Here is an 11,442-nt window from a genome sequence, read left to right on the forward strand (position 1 = left end):
GTAATCTTGTTTGTGCCACTCACTGTGTTGGCTTTTTTAAAGTCTCCTTAGTCTGTACATTGCAAAGAGCAAGGTCTGGTTTTCATTTGTGGATGTACAGTGAGTAACTCAATGGTTCCCTAGCAAATTTAAGATGCTATTTCAATAATAAGTGACAGTAATAATGTTTTGAAGTTGATTTTTTTCCTAAATCTTTTTACTTCTTTTCTTCTTACAAATATATCTGGTATAGAATCATGGAGTCATGGAATGGTTTAAGCTCATCCAGTTCCAACACCCTGCCACTAGAGCAGGTTGCTCCAAGCCCCATCCAACCTGGCTTTGAACACTGCCAGGGATGGGGCAGCCACAGCTTCTCTGGGCACCCTGTGCCAGCACCTCAGCACCCTCACAGGGAAGAACTTCTGCCTTAGATCTAACCTGAACTTCCCCTGGTTCAGTTTGAACCCATCACCCCTCGTCCTATTGCTACAGTCCCTGATGAAGAGTCCCTCTCCAGCATCCTTGTAGCCCCTTCAGACACTGGAAGCTGCTCTGAGGTCTCCACGCAGCTTCTCTTCTCCATGTTGCACGCAGTGTGCAAAGATGCAAGATGGTAGGCATTAGTATGTTGAGCCATATGTGAAGAGATACAAGTGTACACAGAGATCTGTCTGTGCAAACATTTCCTGAGGAGATGGAATTCTGTCAGTTCTGACTGCTCTTTGATTTGCTTTATAGAAGTGTGTATTTTCGTTTGTTTTCTTCCCTGACTTAGGCAAGCAGCAGTCTGGCTACTTTCTATTCAGTGTGTTTAAATCTGCTTTGGTATCTCATTAGGGTTTCCACCATAAGTGGGAAGTGGAAGCCACTGTTTGATACCATTTCCAGCCTTATGTTTCAGAAAGCCTGGGGCTAGATCAAGATGTAGATGTCAGTCACCTCTCAAAGTGCAGGCTAAGATGGAAAGATGCAGAGGGAGGAGGAGGGGCAAGAAAGAGGATAATTCAGGACCCCTGGGGAGATGTCTCAAAGCATCCGCTCCCAGCACAGAAGGGACTGTCTGCAACCCAGCCCACTGGGCACCTGAACACATAGCACCTTGCTGTCCCCTCAGTCTGCCTTTCTCCTTGGCTTTAAATGCAGAGGCCAGAGAGGTAAAGTAAATCCTTTCCGTGGACAATTTTGCCTGCTTCAGGGCAGACACTGACACCTCTCCCTGCCATATATTGCATTTACTGGATGAAGCTTAGAGAAGGGAGTTCTATATTGGAGACATCCACTGAGTGCATTTGAATATCTGAGTTTTTGTGGGGGATGTTTGTGTAAGAACGAATATTTGTTTATTCTTTTGTCTCATCTGAAGCCTTTCCATGGTAAAGTTGAACCATGGTCAAGGTAATGGCAGGCCAAAAGGGAAGCATTTGCTTGGTAAGCTTATAGAAAACACTTCTAGAAGTGCTGTCCTTCATAAGCAGTCAAGTCATAATTACTGAGAATGTGTTTCCATGTCCCTTGAGAAATCAACCTCCAAAGACAAGTGGTGTTCGCAGTGAGCTGAAATTCAAATCACCTATTTCTCGCAGTCATCCTAAAGGTGGGCCTGAGGTGCAGTGTGTCACTGCAGCACCCATTTCCTAGTTTTCCAGATGTAGCTCTAGATGCAGAAGTCAAAGTATTCCCACTGCTCACCACCTTCCATAGCCCAGACTTTATTTCCTCCATGCCCTTTCTCTCTTAGAGAACATCTGTAGTATGAAGGATACCCTTTGGTCAGGTGCCTGATACATTAAAGTCATGACCTTCAGTGAATAGAAAAGATGTAGTAAATGTTATAAGGTGAATGAAGCAACTTGCCTCAAGAAAGACAGGACAAATGCAATATGTTTGATACTTTACTTTTGGTGTGTATGTACATTTTTAATGCTTCCTATGTTTTGTCTCATACAATAATCTGGCCTGGGATGGGACCATGAAGAATGGCAGGCAGTGGAGGTATTCCCTGATAGATTCAGCTGCATTTTAAAGCAGTGCTTTCTTACAGTGCTGGACTTTGAAAATGAGTTAGAAAAATGCCATGGAAAGCATCAGTGTGACAGCCATGCAGGCCAACAGTCCTGGGCCTGCATCTGTCAAGCTGGTTCACAGTACAGTGAGAGGTCAGTGCTCCTGGATGTCCCTCTGTGCCTTCTCCATAGTGTACACAGCTCTATGACATTATTGTGCTTGGGCTCTGCTGAGAGGTGCTTGAGGTTCGGGGATATTATCTGCAAGATCAAGATGGTAGAGAGGACATCATGGGGTCTTATGTAGTATTGATCATTGTGTGCAGTGCTGGTGTCCTCAACATAAGGACATGGAGCTGTTGGAGCAAGTCCAGAGGAGGCCACGAGGATGATCAGGGGCTGGAGCACTTCCCATACAAAGACAGGCTGAGAACATTGGGGCTGTTCAGCCTGGAGAAGAGAAGCTGTGTGGAGACCTCAGAGCAGCTTCCAGTGTCTGAAGGGGGCTACAAGGCTGCTGGAGAGGGACTCTTCATCAGGGACTGTAGCGATAGGACAAGGGGTGATGGGTTCAAACTGAAAGAGGGGAAGTTCAGGTTAGATCTAAGGCAGAAGTTCTTCCCTGTGAGGGTGCTGAGGTGCTGGCACAGGGTGCCCAGAGAAGCTGTGGCTGCCCCATCCCTGGCAGTGTTCAAGGCCAGGCTGGACACAGGGGCTTGGAGCAACCTGCTCTAGTGTGAGGTGTCCCTGCCCATGGCAAGGGGTTGGAACTGGATGAGCTTAAGGTTCTTTCCAACTGAAACCATTCTATGATTCTCCTAATTAATTTTCCTAATTAAGTTAGCAATTAGAGTTTAGACCATAGTTGCTCCCTTACTGTTTACCTACATCTCCTATCTGATCCAGTCAGGCTAAAGGACTAAATTTTTCTCTCTCAGATTTAACTGTCCTTGAGTCACCTTAGTGAATGCTTTGCCCAGGAATTAAAACACAATGTATTGTAATTGAGGGGTTTGATTCCAGGATAGGATGATTAAAGTAAAATTGGACTGGAAAGAGGAGTCAGTAAAGCAGAAATACTTTTTATCATTAGAAAGAGCATTTCAAATTCAATTCCTTGTGTGCTTCCTCTACCACAAGGGCTCTTTTCTTCCAAATTTTGTTATGTGTTGGAATTTCCAAAGGTAAGGGAGAAGCAGTGCAGAGACACTGGAGAATGTCAGCTTTTCAGCCGGCTGCTAATATAGAGAGGTATAGTTTATGCATTGGAGTTCCCCAAAGGTCAAATGTAATGAATGGCCCAAAGACATAAATTAGAAGCCTCAGCTAATAAAGGGACTGTTTGGTTAAGGCAGAGGTCCAGTTTTCAGGCTTGAAAAATGCTTCCGGTTTCATTTAGCATGAAAGGAATCTGGAGAGGACAGGGAAGGGCAGTTGATGATGGATAATGATACAGATACACGGAGGACAAGGCAGAAGATGTTTACATTGTAATAGGAGAATGGATTAAAAGAACAAGTTGTTGTCCTTCCTCTGCTTGTGCCAATGTAAGAGGAAGATACAGATTTTATTAAATTAAGGAGTTCTGATCTAATTTTCCTTGCTTAGAAATCAAATTCAGGAAAATAGTGCTGAATATTGCATGGAGCATGAGTACTGGAGGAAGAGTGAGGAGGACTTGCTGTTGTACAGTCAGCTTACTCTGCAGATGGAAATCTTGCCATAGGAGTCTCTCTGACTGCATATACTAATACAACTGTCCCCCCCTGCACTCTGAAGCTGTGCAATGTGGCATTGCTGATATTAGTAATTTGTTGATTGGATGTTTTCACTGGCTGTTGTCACGTAAAAGAAATAGACAAGTTAAAATGCATGTTTATATATTAAAAACTTGTCCCTTGATCGCTCTGTACAGCACCTGGGAGGAGGGAAGAGACACTTTGCTTTCAATGACTTCCTTTTCAGTGCTTAATGAATACTGAGCTTAAACAAACCAAACAGGCAATCTGGAAAGTATTACATTTCAGGAAGTTCTGGAAGTGTTACCAAGCCATGAGCCACTGCAGAGCTATTTAAATGCTTCTCATGGGTCTCCTTTTATAGAGATCAGTCAGCACAGGCAGAAGTTAAAACAAAAGCCCCCAACAAAACTCAAACCACCCCAAAATCTGCTCCCCTCCCCCCCAAAACCCAACCAAGTTGAAGAGATGTGGCAACATGAAGCAGCATTATAATAAATCATTGACTTTGAAGTAATCAAGCATCTTCTTTAAAGCCTTGCAGGCCTATAACCATGAGCTTGAGATGTTTTTACCATTTAATTATATAAGGAACGGATACATACACATGGACTTAACGTAGATACTGTGAGTACAGTGAAAGAGGGATGATCCAGCTTCTATTAGAAGACTTTATGAAAATATAATTGTGGAAAGAATAATAGAAATTAAATCTGAATGCACCAGAGGAAGGAAAACACATTTTACCAAATCTGATTATTAAGCTGAATAAGCTGAATGTAATTTTTGCTTCGCTGCATAACATGTGAGCAGCATCTTTCCATCAGATCGAACACATCCTTTCAGAGTGCCAAGGTCTGATGTAGAATCATCATTCCCAGTTGTTTTGAAGCAGGACATCCCTTCCCCACACATGCACACACATACTTACACACCTGCCGCCTTCCAAGGAAAAGCTGCTTCTGCCATGGCATACCAGCCAGGATGAGGTATTCCATGTCCATATTTGTAAGGAAATGGAAAGATCTGCTTGCTTTCATTTTAACAGGTTCATCACAGCTCCAGGTAGTCAGGACTACAAATGCGTTGGTTTTTTTTCCAGAGACCTCTCTTTGAGTGTGTTTGAAACATCTGTTAGGGCATTGTGCAAGCCAGGCACAGAATGGTGTTAAGGCAATTCGATGAAATTCAGTGACACCTCAGTTTAGATAACTCTTTATAGAGCAAGCACAGAATCAGTTGTCTTAGGGATCCTCCTTCCTTCGAGGAAGGACTGCCTTGTCCTGAACTGTGTATGCCCTCAGGAAAAAGAAGACATACAACTTATAGCTGCAGGGGTTTCTGCTTTCTTAGTTTTCTTCCCATGATTTAAATATCTACCGAAACAGATACCTTACAGGGCCTTACGTGAATACATGGCTAAAAGAAGACACAGATTTCTCTGGCATTTTGAATGGTGGTATGGATGTAGGGTAATATTTTTAAAATCTGTTGTTTGAAGCCTTGTAACTGTGAGACCTTATGAACAGCAACAAGACTAGGGAACTTACCACAGCTTTAAAAGAGAGCTAATGAAAGAAAGTCAATGTACTGCTATTAGCAAAGCTCACTAGCCATGAGCAAATAGATCTTTTCTATCTCTGTTTTAACTTTGATAGATATAAAATTGTCTAAGAAGTGAGTATTCATAAAGCAGTCAAAGGTTTGGAAGCTAAAATGAGAAGAAAATATTTTACAACACATAATAATCAGGTTGTGTTTAAACTGTCACTGCAGAATGAAGAAAAAATGGTAAGTAAGGGATTAATGAATCTTGACCATTCTGCTTAGTGTCACTAGTCAGTGTTTCCAGGCCTTCCACAATCCTGGAAGACAAATAAGGCATCAGGTTGGCTTCAGACTTGCACTTTTCACTGCCAGTGCCAGTGAAGGCTTCCCCAGGCAGTACCCTCATGCACATAAATAGCAGTATTGGGAAACATGGGACCACAAATAGAGTGTACCCAGTCTCCTGCTGCTCCCAAATCATGCTCTTACTAATGGACCTGTACTTCACTGTGCATTCTTGCCCTTTCCATGTCCAGCAGGTTTGATTAATCTTGCCACTTACTAGATCCTACCATTTTATCTCGCAGAGTAGGATAATCCCCATCAGAATTAGCTGCTCCAGTGTCTCGCCCTAAACGATCCCCTGCAGTGTTTTATCATCATTAATTGGCAAAATGCTTTAGATCTTCCTTAGATGAAAAGGAAACTGCTGCATGGAGTCTCAAATCTGTCAGCAGAAGGCCAGCCAGGGCAATCTTCTGCTCTGTATGATAGGGCCCTGAAGCATTTTTCTTGGGAGCCTGACGCTCCATGTGGAGAGGAGTCTTTTGAACATATTTGCCCTGGTGGTGTTTCCCAGATCCTCTTTGCTCAGTAATATCAAGCTTACAAAATACAGGGTATACTTTTATATAAGTAAAATAGTTAAGGGGCTGGGCAAGTGGTACTTTCCCAGGCAGGGGGACAGCAGCAGTGTTCATTGTGGTGCCACCAGTACTGCCAAGCTGTATTTGCAAGCAGAGGGGCCCAGCTCTGGTTGAGCAGTAAAGCCTCTTGCCAATGTTGGAGATGATGTGACACTGCTCATGAAGGCCTCAGGGACAGCACACTCATCTCTCTATCCCAGAGCCAGGTTTCTGCTCAGTTGTTCCTTGTTCACAATTGACCTTTTTCTCTATTGTATGTCACCATTAAATCCTTTCTTGTTTCTGATTTGGTTAAATACCACTTTCTTTCTACGAACTCTTGTTGTCAAAATGGCACAAATACAATTCTTCATCCAACAAACCCACTTTTTCACCCTTTAGCCTTCATATTGTTCCCTAGTCTTTTCTCTGCACTCTTCCCTGCGTATTCTGATTTCTGTTGCTTGCTGTAGGCTTTAATTTCCAGTCATGCTTCAGCCGTTGTATTTGGAAGAGTTCCTTGTTTCTTACTGCCAAACAACGTCTTCACAGTTCTCTTTCAGAAAATTTAATACAAATCAATAAAATTTGATTTGCTCCTATGAAAAACTTTATTTTTACCTTTACAGACTCCCTTTTCTTCCTGTACTCAGTGATAGTATGTTCAGGATCAGGAGCATGTGAGAGATGGCTTTATGTACAATTAATGTATGCAACTGGGCCTTGCTAAGCTATACATTACATTTCTGCACAGTTGAGCCTTTCATCATGGTGTGTATGAAGAACACTTGCACATCAGGCACCCAGTCAGAGACTTCTGGAGGAAATGCCACTAAACACCTTGAAAGAAGTAAATTATTTCCTAACTTAAAATGCATGAAAAAAGAAGATGTTAATGTCTGGAGAAAATTAAGAAATCTTTTAAAACCAGCTCACCCAAATAAATGAGTAAAGGGGGGTTTATTTGTGGAAAAATAGAAAACCAAACCACAACCCCCAAAAATATTTTATAAGACATTTAAAGAGGCAGAAAAGCCTTTTTTTTCCTCTCAGTATTTCCACATTTCTCTCTTTCCACAGTGTTAGCACTTAATGAAAATGCCATTAACGTTTTTTCTTTACGAAAAATTACACTACAAGTCTTGTCACAAAAACTACTACTACAGTCTTGTCACAAAAAATGTTTAATATTTGACAAAGCTGATACTTTTTTCTAGTTGAATTTGAACAAATTCTTTCACAGAGAAGCCCTCTCCCTCTTGTGAAAGTGTTTTAAATACAGGCTCTTCCTGTTGGAAAAAGAAGTATTTTTTCTGGTGAAGAATGAGTTCTTTTGTGTACCATAGGCCTGAACCTGAGGCAAAGCCTGACCGTGGGCAGTTATATCAATCTGGTGCCTGCCATAAAACTGTTCAGATTTATGGTGAAGGAACAGAAATTCAAACCATGTTGTTGTATGCAAGTTTATGGCTTAACTGGGGTGTATGTAATAGGAACAGCTGAAGTCTTGGAAGTAAAGATTTCTCAATGATCAAGAATGAGCCTGTGGTTGAAGCGCTGGGAATTACACACTGTGGGATTGTACTCTGGCTCTGTCAGAGACTTCCTGTGTCTTCTTGAAGAAGGTTCTCATCCATGTTGGGCTTTAGATCATCTTCTGTTGAATGGGATAATGCGTATTCTTCTCTGCATCCTTTTCTCTACTGAATTCAATTATGTTGTGATCCATGCACGTAATTTACTTCATCCACACCCACATTCACATCTGCAGTTCACATTCACAACCCTGCTTGCTTCACTCTTTTTCTCATTTAAAGAGTAGTCTGGATAGAAACTATAACACTTTCATGTCATAGTCTTTAGTCACTGACATGACTAAAGACTTCATGTCTTACTATTTTTTCCTTAACAAATCCATTTTGATAACACCTGCATGAAGAGATCTGGTTGTATCCCATTACATTTCACTCCTGTTGGTTTTGGTTTAGTGCATACATGTCATAAACTCTTAATGAGAGCTTTTAATTATTATTTCATATGATTTCGTGATATCCCATAGTTCTGTACTTTACCAGGTAGAAGATTGTGCTTGGCAGCCTTACAGAGGGTTGGGGCAGCAGTAAACCTCTTTTCTGTGCTCTTGGAGAGCATTTCTGAGAGGGTTTAGTGAGAAACAGCCATAATTCCTACTTGATGCCAGGGAGGACTAGGGGGCCTTTTCTGAGCTTCCTTTGCAGCACTGGAAACTTTTATTTTATCTCTTACCCAGGTCATCTCCTTCATATGTTTGGCATTAAAATAATGAAATCATTAAAACAAGGCAGTATGTGGTGGGCTGGCAGGTCATTTCAAGTGCTTATTTAGTCACAGCCCTAGGCAGGCTCTTTAAGTGAGTCTCTTAAACAGAGGCCTTGCCAGAGCGTGGACTTCCAGTGTATCTGCCCTCCAAGCCAGCATCTACAACCACACATAACAGTGAGCATTTGCTGAGTGGCTGCACTACCCAGGTGGTGACTACCTGAACTGAGAGCTTCCCTCATGCAAGAGATCACATCAGCAGGAGCAGCAGCGTGACAGTGTGAGTTGTCATCAGAGCTCCTCAAATTAGATAAGCACCGTGTTTGATTACAATGGGCATTAAAAGTCCAGCCTCAGTCATACGTACTTTGCTTAATGCATAGCTGTAAGATTTTGCTTTGTAGCCATAATACACTTCAACTTTTTAGTTCATTTATGTGTAAGATGACTGGAAAGTAAAATTGCATTTTGGATGTCAATGTTTTGACTTTTCAAGTTGCTCTTCAACATTTCCTATTCTGTTCTGAAGTGTTTCCAGACAGCTTTTGGTCAGATCATTCCAAGTCTAGTCTGTCGAAAGAGTGGCTTATCTGTGAAGACAGAGAGAAAAGAGGCAGATGTTTTTGGGAGGACAGTAGTAGGGGGATATATTGGAGGTACTTAAAAGGAAAAAACCCTAATACCTGCCTCTTTTCAAAATCCCTTAAGCCCAAAGAAAAGCTGATAAAAATGTAAAATTTCACTTCAATAAAACCCTAGATTCAAACAGGATTGTGCCTTTCAGTGGTTTCCAAAGCTGCCTGTTGAAATTTTTCTGTTATGATTCAACCTCAAGTAGTTTTTGCTACATATTCTTTTTTAGAATAACTGAATAACAGTAGCTCTGCTTACATGTTACTAATATTTAGATTCAAATAGAGTGGCATTTTCACAACTTTTAAAACCAGGGAAAATACAGATTTGTTGTAATGTGCAAGTGATACAATGGCATAGGATCCTTTAATGTGCATATGGAAGGCAATAGCTGTCCAGCAGAGACCTGCCATATTTCATCTGATGCTTTAAACTGCATACAGTACAGGATGAGGAATCGTGCCTTGCTCTGCTTTATGACACACTTCTTAATGGCAAGTTCCTTTTGTCCTTCTTAGGCATGAGATACACAAAAAAGCCCAAGGGATTACTCTGAACTCAGCTCTTTGACATCTTGGGCTGTTCTGCTGAGTATTCAGCCCTGTCTTTAGTCTACAAGTCTGACTGTCCCCAGTGGAATTTATAAACAGCTTGGTCAGAAGATTTATTCTTCCAGATCATTTCTAAGAGGATAGACATGAACTCTAGCAAGGGTACCTTGTATGGCATCCAACCCTCTCTCCAAATGAATGTTTATCACTGATGACTAATAAGAAATGGTATTTCATAGCCTGAAATAGCCATGCTTGAGGCAAACCGGCCCATTTATAAAATGCAATGCTTTCAGCTCTTTCTAATCTTTAGACACAGATTCTTAAATATTAATAGCTTATTTTTGTAACAGATGAGTAGTCAAAAGTATTCCTTGTTGGCAAAACTCTGCTGTTGTGGAAATCAGTAGTAAAATCTCCTATTGACTTCATCTGGATCAGAGATAGAGCAGTACTAAATGCTTGTGGAAAAATTGACTTGAAAATATTGCTAATGAAAAATAGATGAAAGCAGATAAGTTTGATTGCACTTTTTTTTTGTTTTATTAGCTTTGCTGCACCATAAACTAGAGAAATAGGGGAAAAAACCCTAGAAGTTCACTGGTTTAAAGAGAGAACATATTTGTGATCTTGACTTCTCAGTTGGTTTTGTAGAATTCATTTCCAACCACAAAATCTCAGTGCAGATCTTTGGACAAGACTGACAAGTTGGATATGACCTTAGAAAACTCCAAGCAGTAAAACGTTCTGGATGGGAGTGAACCTACTGCTGAAGTCTTCCAGCTCACAGGGGATTCTTACTGAACACCAATGCCCACGCCAAAAGAGGACTGAAGCAGTGGGCAGCTGAAGTGTACAACGCATGACTGTGAAGTAATGCTGTTTAACACTGAAATAGCATGAAATAAAACAGTTATCAGTCAGCAATATTTCACTTCAGGCCAAATCAGACGAAGGCAAAATACTTTATTCCAAGCTACATACTACCGCCTAAAATCAGCAAAATTAAATACACTTTTCCTATCAGGAAATAATCTGGTAGAAAATTTCAGACCTCACATCTCTCTTCTGTCAGTATTCCTATTCTATATAAAATCTGTTCTTAATGTGTTAGGATACTGAGAAGTCACAGGAAAGATTTGTAACCACTTGGGAGGGGACTCCAGAATGTTTTAAAACTCAGCCCTGTGCTTAGAAGAAGTTAAAGAAATCCTGTTCACATCACACTTTTTGTCCAGCAGCAGCTGTGTCACCCCAGCTGTAGCTTCCCAATCATGCATGAGGTGACCCTGACAATCCTCAAGGCAGGCAAGGGTACATGGCACTGAAGCACATTTTCTTCCAGTAGGAGACAGATGGCACCACTCCCGGGTTTACCCTGTTTTTCCATAGGCCATTATTTGTTAAGTAAACATAGGAAACAGGATGTGAAAGCTTAGATTCATCTGACTGCATACAGGTTGGAGTCTTAACCTCTGTGTGACATGTTTTTACAAGTTTCTGAAAAGCTTCATAGTTCACAGTGCAAGAAAAATAAAATCCAGGTAAATCCCATGAAATATGTAACTGGAAGTGGACTTTGTTTCCAATTAACATGCAGGAAGGGGAAGCAGGAGATTAAGAGTTCTGATCAGATTTCTGCTTTATCACTGGCATTAGTAGAAGCAATTAAATGGGAAAATTGTGCAAGATTTGGATCAAGATTCTGTTTTCAGTGCACTCGCTCTTGGTTTTATCAACCGCTTCTTTGGAAAAGCTTCCTGGCCCTCAGCCCTTTCAGTAT

The sequence above is a fragment of the Strigops habroptila genome, chromosome 1 (assembly GCF_004027225.2).
Source record: "Strigops habroptila isolate Jane chromosome 1, bStrHab1.2.pri, whole genome shotgun sequence".
Classification (NCBI taxonomy): Eukaryota; Metazoa; Chordata; class Aves; order Psittaciformes; family Psittacidae; genus Strigops; species Strigops habroptila.